Consider the following 6,000-nt stretch of genomic DNA (forward strand, 5'->3'; position numbering starts at 1 on the left):
CACATGTTTGAGTCAAACTTAGGAGCCTGTGTAACCAGTGACTCAGTCTGTCGCTCTTGCTCTCTGTGCTTTTCATGGTTATTCTTTTTTTTTTTTTAATTTTTTTTTAACGTTTATTTATTTTTGAGACAAAGAGAAACAGAGCATGAATGGGGGGAGGGTCAGAGAGGGAGGGAGACACAGAATCAGAATCAGGCTCCAGGTTCTGAGCTGTCAGCACAGCACAGAGCCCGACGCGGGGCTCGAACTCACGGACCGCAAGATCACGACCCGAGCTGAAGTCGGACGCTCATCCGACTAAGCCACCCAGGCGCCCCTTTCATGGTTATTCAACAGTTAGCTTATTAGTTTAGCAGAATGACTTAGAATCCTGCATTAAGGATCAAGTCACTGGATTTCTATTAGGACTACTTAACTAAAAATCTCTGGGGGCGCCTGGGTGGCGCAGTCGGTTAAGCGTCCAACTTCAACCAGGTCACGATCTCACGGTCCGTGAGTTCGAGCCCCGCGTCGGGCTCTGGGCTGATGGCTCGGAGCCTGGAGCCTGTTTCCGATTCTGTGTCTCCCTCTCTCTCTGCCCCTCGCCCGTTCATGCACTGTCTCTCTCTGTCCCAAAAATAAATAAACGTTGAAAAAAAAAATTAAAAAAAAAAAATCTCTGTGTGTGTGTGCGCGCGCGTGTGCGTGTGTGTGTGTAGCCCAGATCTGACTATATGTCTGTATATATTTGAAGGACAGAGGGAGAAAAAAAGAGAATCCCAAGCAGGCTCCATGCTCAGCATGGAGACCAACATGGGACCCGATCCCACAACTCTGGGGTCATGACTTGAGCCAAAACCAGGAGTCGGACGTTCAACTGACGGGGCTACCCAGCACCCCGATATATTGTTTTCTTTCATTCACATTTAAGGTTGAAGATCTGTTTCTTGTCTGTTATCTTTTTCTGCTACTAAGGATTCAGTTGTGGTACAACCCTATTTGAAGGTAATCTTTGCTCATCTGTGCCTTTGCCTTTGATTAGTACCTTTCTCCGTATCTATTTTGAACCATCTCTTTCCATGTAACATCATATTTACCCAGAATGTTAAATGAAAAATACAGATGAATATATAAAGCGTTATTTTCTTTTCTGTTTTGCACATTAGCATGCTTCTAAAATTAATTGTACAGTAATTTTTAAACATTTTTAATGTTTATTTTTGAGAGACAGAGCGCTTGCATGGGAGGGGGCAGAGAGGGGGACAGAGGATCTGAAGCGGGCTCCGTGCTGTCAGCACCGAGCCTGATGTGGGGCTTGAACTCACAAACTGCGCGATCACGACCTGAGCTGAAGACGGCCATTTAACTGACTGAGCCCAGGCGCCTCCAGTACTTGTATTTCATATGCACCTTCCTCAAGTAGAAATAGGTGTGAGAATCGGCAGCAGTCAGTAGTTTGCACTGGGATTGCTTCTCCTCTGTACCTTCGTGTCTAAAATGAGGGCCATCAGAGGTTCAGTTTTGATTGTTGGTGGTGCATAAGAATGGTATCAGTGAGAAGTTTCCTGAACTTAATTTTTGAAGTTTGCTGTTTTTAGTGAAATACTAAACATTTATTGGTTTACATATAACAAATAATATTTACATATAATAAATATGGTAAGTACTTAATGATTTAACTTGGATATAAAGCGATAAAGTCACTATTTCCATTTTGCAAACTTAATGTATGGAAATGCAGAAGTCTTGGGAAGTAGGTTTTATGTCTTTGGGAAGGAGCATATTGTATGGTTTAAAAGCGGAAGCTCTCAAGTCAGAGATCTGAGTTCAGATTTTACCTTGAGCAAGTTTACGGTCGACCTTGGGTGGATGACATCTCCAAATGTCCCTGTGTTTCATCTGTGTGACCGTTTCCTTACTGGCGCTGCCGTAGCTGCCCCCAGCGGTTGTGCGTTACGCTGACAAAATTGAAAAACGCCTGTGGCCCCTAAACTTGTGAAAAGGGAGAAGTGAATTCTGATGCAGGCATGCCTCATTTTAACGTGTTGTACTTCACCGGGCTTCTCACACGCTGTGTCTGTTACAGACTGAATGTTTGTGGCCACCCTGCATCAGTCAAGTCTGTCACACGTTTTCCCAGCAGCATTTGCTCACATCATGTCTCTGTCACATTTTGGCAGTTCTCATAATATTTCAGACTTTTTCATTACTGTATTTGTTAACGGCAATTGGTAATCCGAGATCTTTGATGTTACTGTTAGAACCATTTTAGGTGCTGTGAACCATGCACACGTAAGACGGCGAACATAATCAGTAAACCCTGTGTTGTGTCTGCCCCACTGACGGCATTTCCCCCCTCGGCCTTCCTCTTCCCTGAGACACAGCAGTAGGGACATTGGGTCCATTAGTGCCCCTACAGTGGCCTCCCAGTGTGCAAGTGAAAGGAAGAGTCACACGTCTGTCACATTAAGTCAGAAGCTGGAGATGATCGAGCCCCGTGAGGAAGGCACGTGAAAGCTGAGACAGGCCAGTAGCCGGGACTCTTGTGCCAAATAGTCAGCCAAGTTGTGAGTGCAAAGAAGTTCTTGAAGGACCTGAAAAGTGCTTCTCCAGTGAACACATGAACAGGAAAGCCAAGCGGCCTCCACGCTGATCAGACCATTCCCAGTGTTCGTGTGAGCCACAGCCTAATCCAGAGCAAGGCTTTGACTCTCTTCAATTCCGTGAAGGGTGACAGACATGAGGAAGCTTCAGAAGAAAAGTCTGAAGCGAGTGGAGGTTGGTTCGTGAGGTTTAAGGAGGGAAGGAGTCATTTCTACTTTCAAGTCTTTTATTATTTAAGAAATACATTTCACAAGGCAGTGGTTCTTCTGATTGAATCTGGGCAAAGTAAACTGAAAATCTCTGGCAAGTGTTTTTACCATTCTAGATGCCTTAAGAACAGTCGTGATTCATAGGAAGAAGTTAGAGAGCATCAGCATTAACGTGAGTTTGGAGGACATTGATTCCAGCCCTCAGGGATGACTCGCGGGGCCCAGAACTTCCGGGGAGGAAGTTGCTGCCGACGTGGCGGACACAGCAAGAGGACTTGAATCACAAGTGGAGCCTGGAGATGGACTGACCTGCAGTTTCGGGATCAAACGTACACGGGTGAAGAGTTGGTTCGAACGGACGAGCAAAGGAAGTGGTTTCTTGAGATGGAATCTACTCCTGGTGGAGACGCTGCGAAGACTGTTGGGATGACAACACAGGATTCAGAATAGGGCACGAACTTAGTTAATATAGCAGCAGAGGGTTTGAGAGGATGGGCTCCACTTTCGAAAGAACTTCTGCTGTGGGTAAAATGCCGTCCAACAGTCTCCTGTGCTCCAGAGAAATCATTCATGAAAGGAAGAGTCAGTTGATACAGCCAACTTCATTGTTGAGAACATTTTGAGAACTTGCCATGGCCGTGCTGAGCACCCTGACCAGTCAGCAGCCCTCTGCACTGAGGCAGGACCTCCACAAGCAAAAAAGGGCACAACTTGCTGAAAGCTCAGCTGATGGTTACCATTTTTTTAGGTATAAATATTTTTTAATTAAGGTATGCACATTGTTACTTTTATTAGAGATAACGCTATTTCTCACTACCGTAAACGTAACTTTACATGCACCAAGAAACCAAAACATTCATTTGGCTCACTTTATTGTAGTGGTCTGGAATGGAGCCCACGACGTCTCTGAAATATATATGAAGCATTAAAAAGAAAAAGATCTATGTGCTGTGTCAAGAAGAGATGCCAATAATATATTTAGTGAGTAAAGCCAGTATGGGACAGGTAGAGTATGACATGTGTGGGTATACATGTGTTATCAAAACACATGCATGAGGGAGAAATGCAGAACATATCACAAAACTGAAAACTGAAGTTTAGTTTTTTCCCTGGTGAGTAGGACACAAAAAACTTAGGCTTTTTCTTTCCTATTTTTTTTTTTTTTTAATTATTTTTGAGAGAGTGAGCAGGGCAGAGGTAGAGAGAGAGGGGGGAGAGAATCCCAAGCAGGCTCCATGCTGTCCATGTGAAGCCTGACGCCCAACACCGGGCTCAAACTCACAAATCGTGAGATCAAGACCTGGGCCAAAATCCAGAGTCGGACGCTTAACCGACTGAGCCACCCAGGCGTTCCTTAGTCTTTTTCCATTCTGCCTTTCTGTAGTTGTTAACATTAAAAAAAGAGTTGTAAAAATAAATACACTTAGGGAGAAAAAGTTTGCTTTAAGGAGCACAAAGTACTGAATTTAATAACATTTTTGTTTATAAACCTATTAATTGAAGTGTATGTACTACATGATTTTAAGCTCATTTACAGAAGGTTCGGAATGTTCAAAGGGAGGCCCTCCATTCTTCCTCAGGTATTTACTGTGCAGGGTCTGCTGGCCTGTGCCCTAAAGGCTGGGTGAGCAGGTCACTGGCAGGACAGACAGGTCATTGCAGCTCTGTCCCGTACATGGGAACGCAGCCTCGAAGAGAAAACTATTGTGTGTGGTCAGGGAAGGCTGATGGGAGGGGTGACATCTGAAGGAGGAAAGCCTGGTGGCTGTTCGATAGAAGACCCTGGAAATAGGGGGCGTGGTGAGAAGTTGGGCTCTGAAGGAGGCTCCCCAGTGGTGAAGAAGGAAGAGCTGCTGCCTCTGGGAGGCTGAGTTCTTAGCGATACCCCGGTGCAGACGAGGCGGAGACAGTGCAGTGGCGCCTGCCTGCCGGGTGGAGGGGACAGGGGAGGCAGGTGTGTGTCCAGGATGGTGCTCTTGGTGGAGAGCCATAACTGGTAGAAAAGGCAGAGGTACCTGCACGGGGGCAGGCTCGGGGACGGTGGCAGGGCCCGTTGGGGGAGGTGTCCGGAACCATCCTGCGACTGCTGCTGACTTGTTCCTCTCTCGGCTGCTCAGGAACTTGGAATGTCAAAAGCGATTTGCCACCGGGCCCTCTTGCCAAGAAAAGGTGGAGCCCAGCCATCGGGGTTCATTTGTGGCGGTTCTGCCTTCCCAGTAGTGGCGTCGAGCCCACCCGACAGTGACTGCCGCTGAGAACAGCGGTTGGGTCTGTCGTGTTCACCGAGGTTACTTCCCACTCGCCACCCTGCTGGTAGACACCGGCCCTGCCAGCAAGCTGCAGCCCTGGACGCGGCTGGCACTGGGTGCCCCAAGCCGGCGGGGGGGCCGTTTTGGGGGCGGGGCACCCCCCCAGTGCCCGGGGTCAGGCCCCAACCCCCCCGGGGGGGGGCGGGGGGGGGGGGGGGGGGGGATGCACAGAGCCCCCTCAGGGTCACTCCTAGGGCTGGCCGGCACCTGCCAGGGCTGGTACGTGGAGGAAAAGAGGACTCAGGCCGTGCGGGGTGGAGTGAGCTGTGCGATGTGGTAGCACACGGAGCCCTGTCGTGGTTCGGTGTTGCCGCTGGAGTGGGGTCCGCGCCACTGCTGTGGGGGTTTGGGGAGCGCACACGCACCATCCACTTGGAATGGCCCTCGGTTCCGCCCATCCGCACCTGTACCTCGTGGAATTCCAGCCAGCGCTCCGACTCCCGTCTCCACCTGACTCACCTCCCCGGATCCTGGGGTAGGCGCGCAGGTGGGCCCAGAGGTACTTGGAACTCACACGTCTGCCCTGGGCCCCGTCTTCCTGCTGCAGCCCTCACAGCCCAGCCGTCCTGTAGCTGCCTCCCCCCAGGAAGGTGCAGGAATCTCCCAGCTCCCTTCCCGGGTGCTGCTCCCTCTCTCCATAGCTTTCAGATGGGGGACCCTGCCCCCTTCTTCGCCCACCTCCCCCAGCCACTTCTGGGTTGCTGAAACGGCACCTTTTCCTGACACTTGTGGACTGCAGTGCCCCTCGCCAAAGAGCCTTGTAGTCATTTATTAATTAGTAGTTTGTATAAAGAAGTGGAGACGGGTCAGGAATCGGGATACAGGTTTCCTTTTCTCCTCTGAACGTATGCTCAATTCTGTGACGTTTGTTTTTAAATATGCACTCCCCCCCCCCACCC

General features: G+C 49.1%; 1 protein-coding gene across 6 annotated transcripts in view; it reads left to right on the forward strand.

The window, feature by feature from the left end:
• YAP1 (Yes1 associated transcriptional regulator) overlaps positions 1-6,000 on the forward strand; it is a 110,772-nt gene that overhangs the window by 67,763 nt on the left and 37,009 nt on the right. The gene's annotated exons all lie outside the window — the stretch shown is intronic.

This window comes from Herpailurus yagouaroundi, unplaced genomic scaffold (assembly GCF_014898765.1).
Source record: "Herpailurus yagouaroundi ecotype Mexico unplaced genomic scaffold, PumYag 251, whole genome shotgun sequence".
Classification (NCBI taxonomy): domain Eukaryota; kingdom Metazoa; phylum Chordata; class Mammalia; order Carnivora; family Felidae; genus Herpailurus; species Herpailurus yagouaroundi.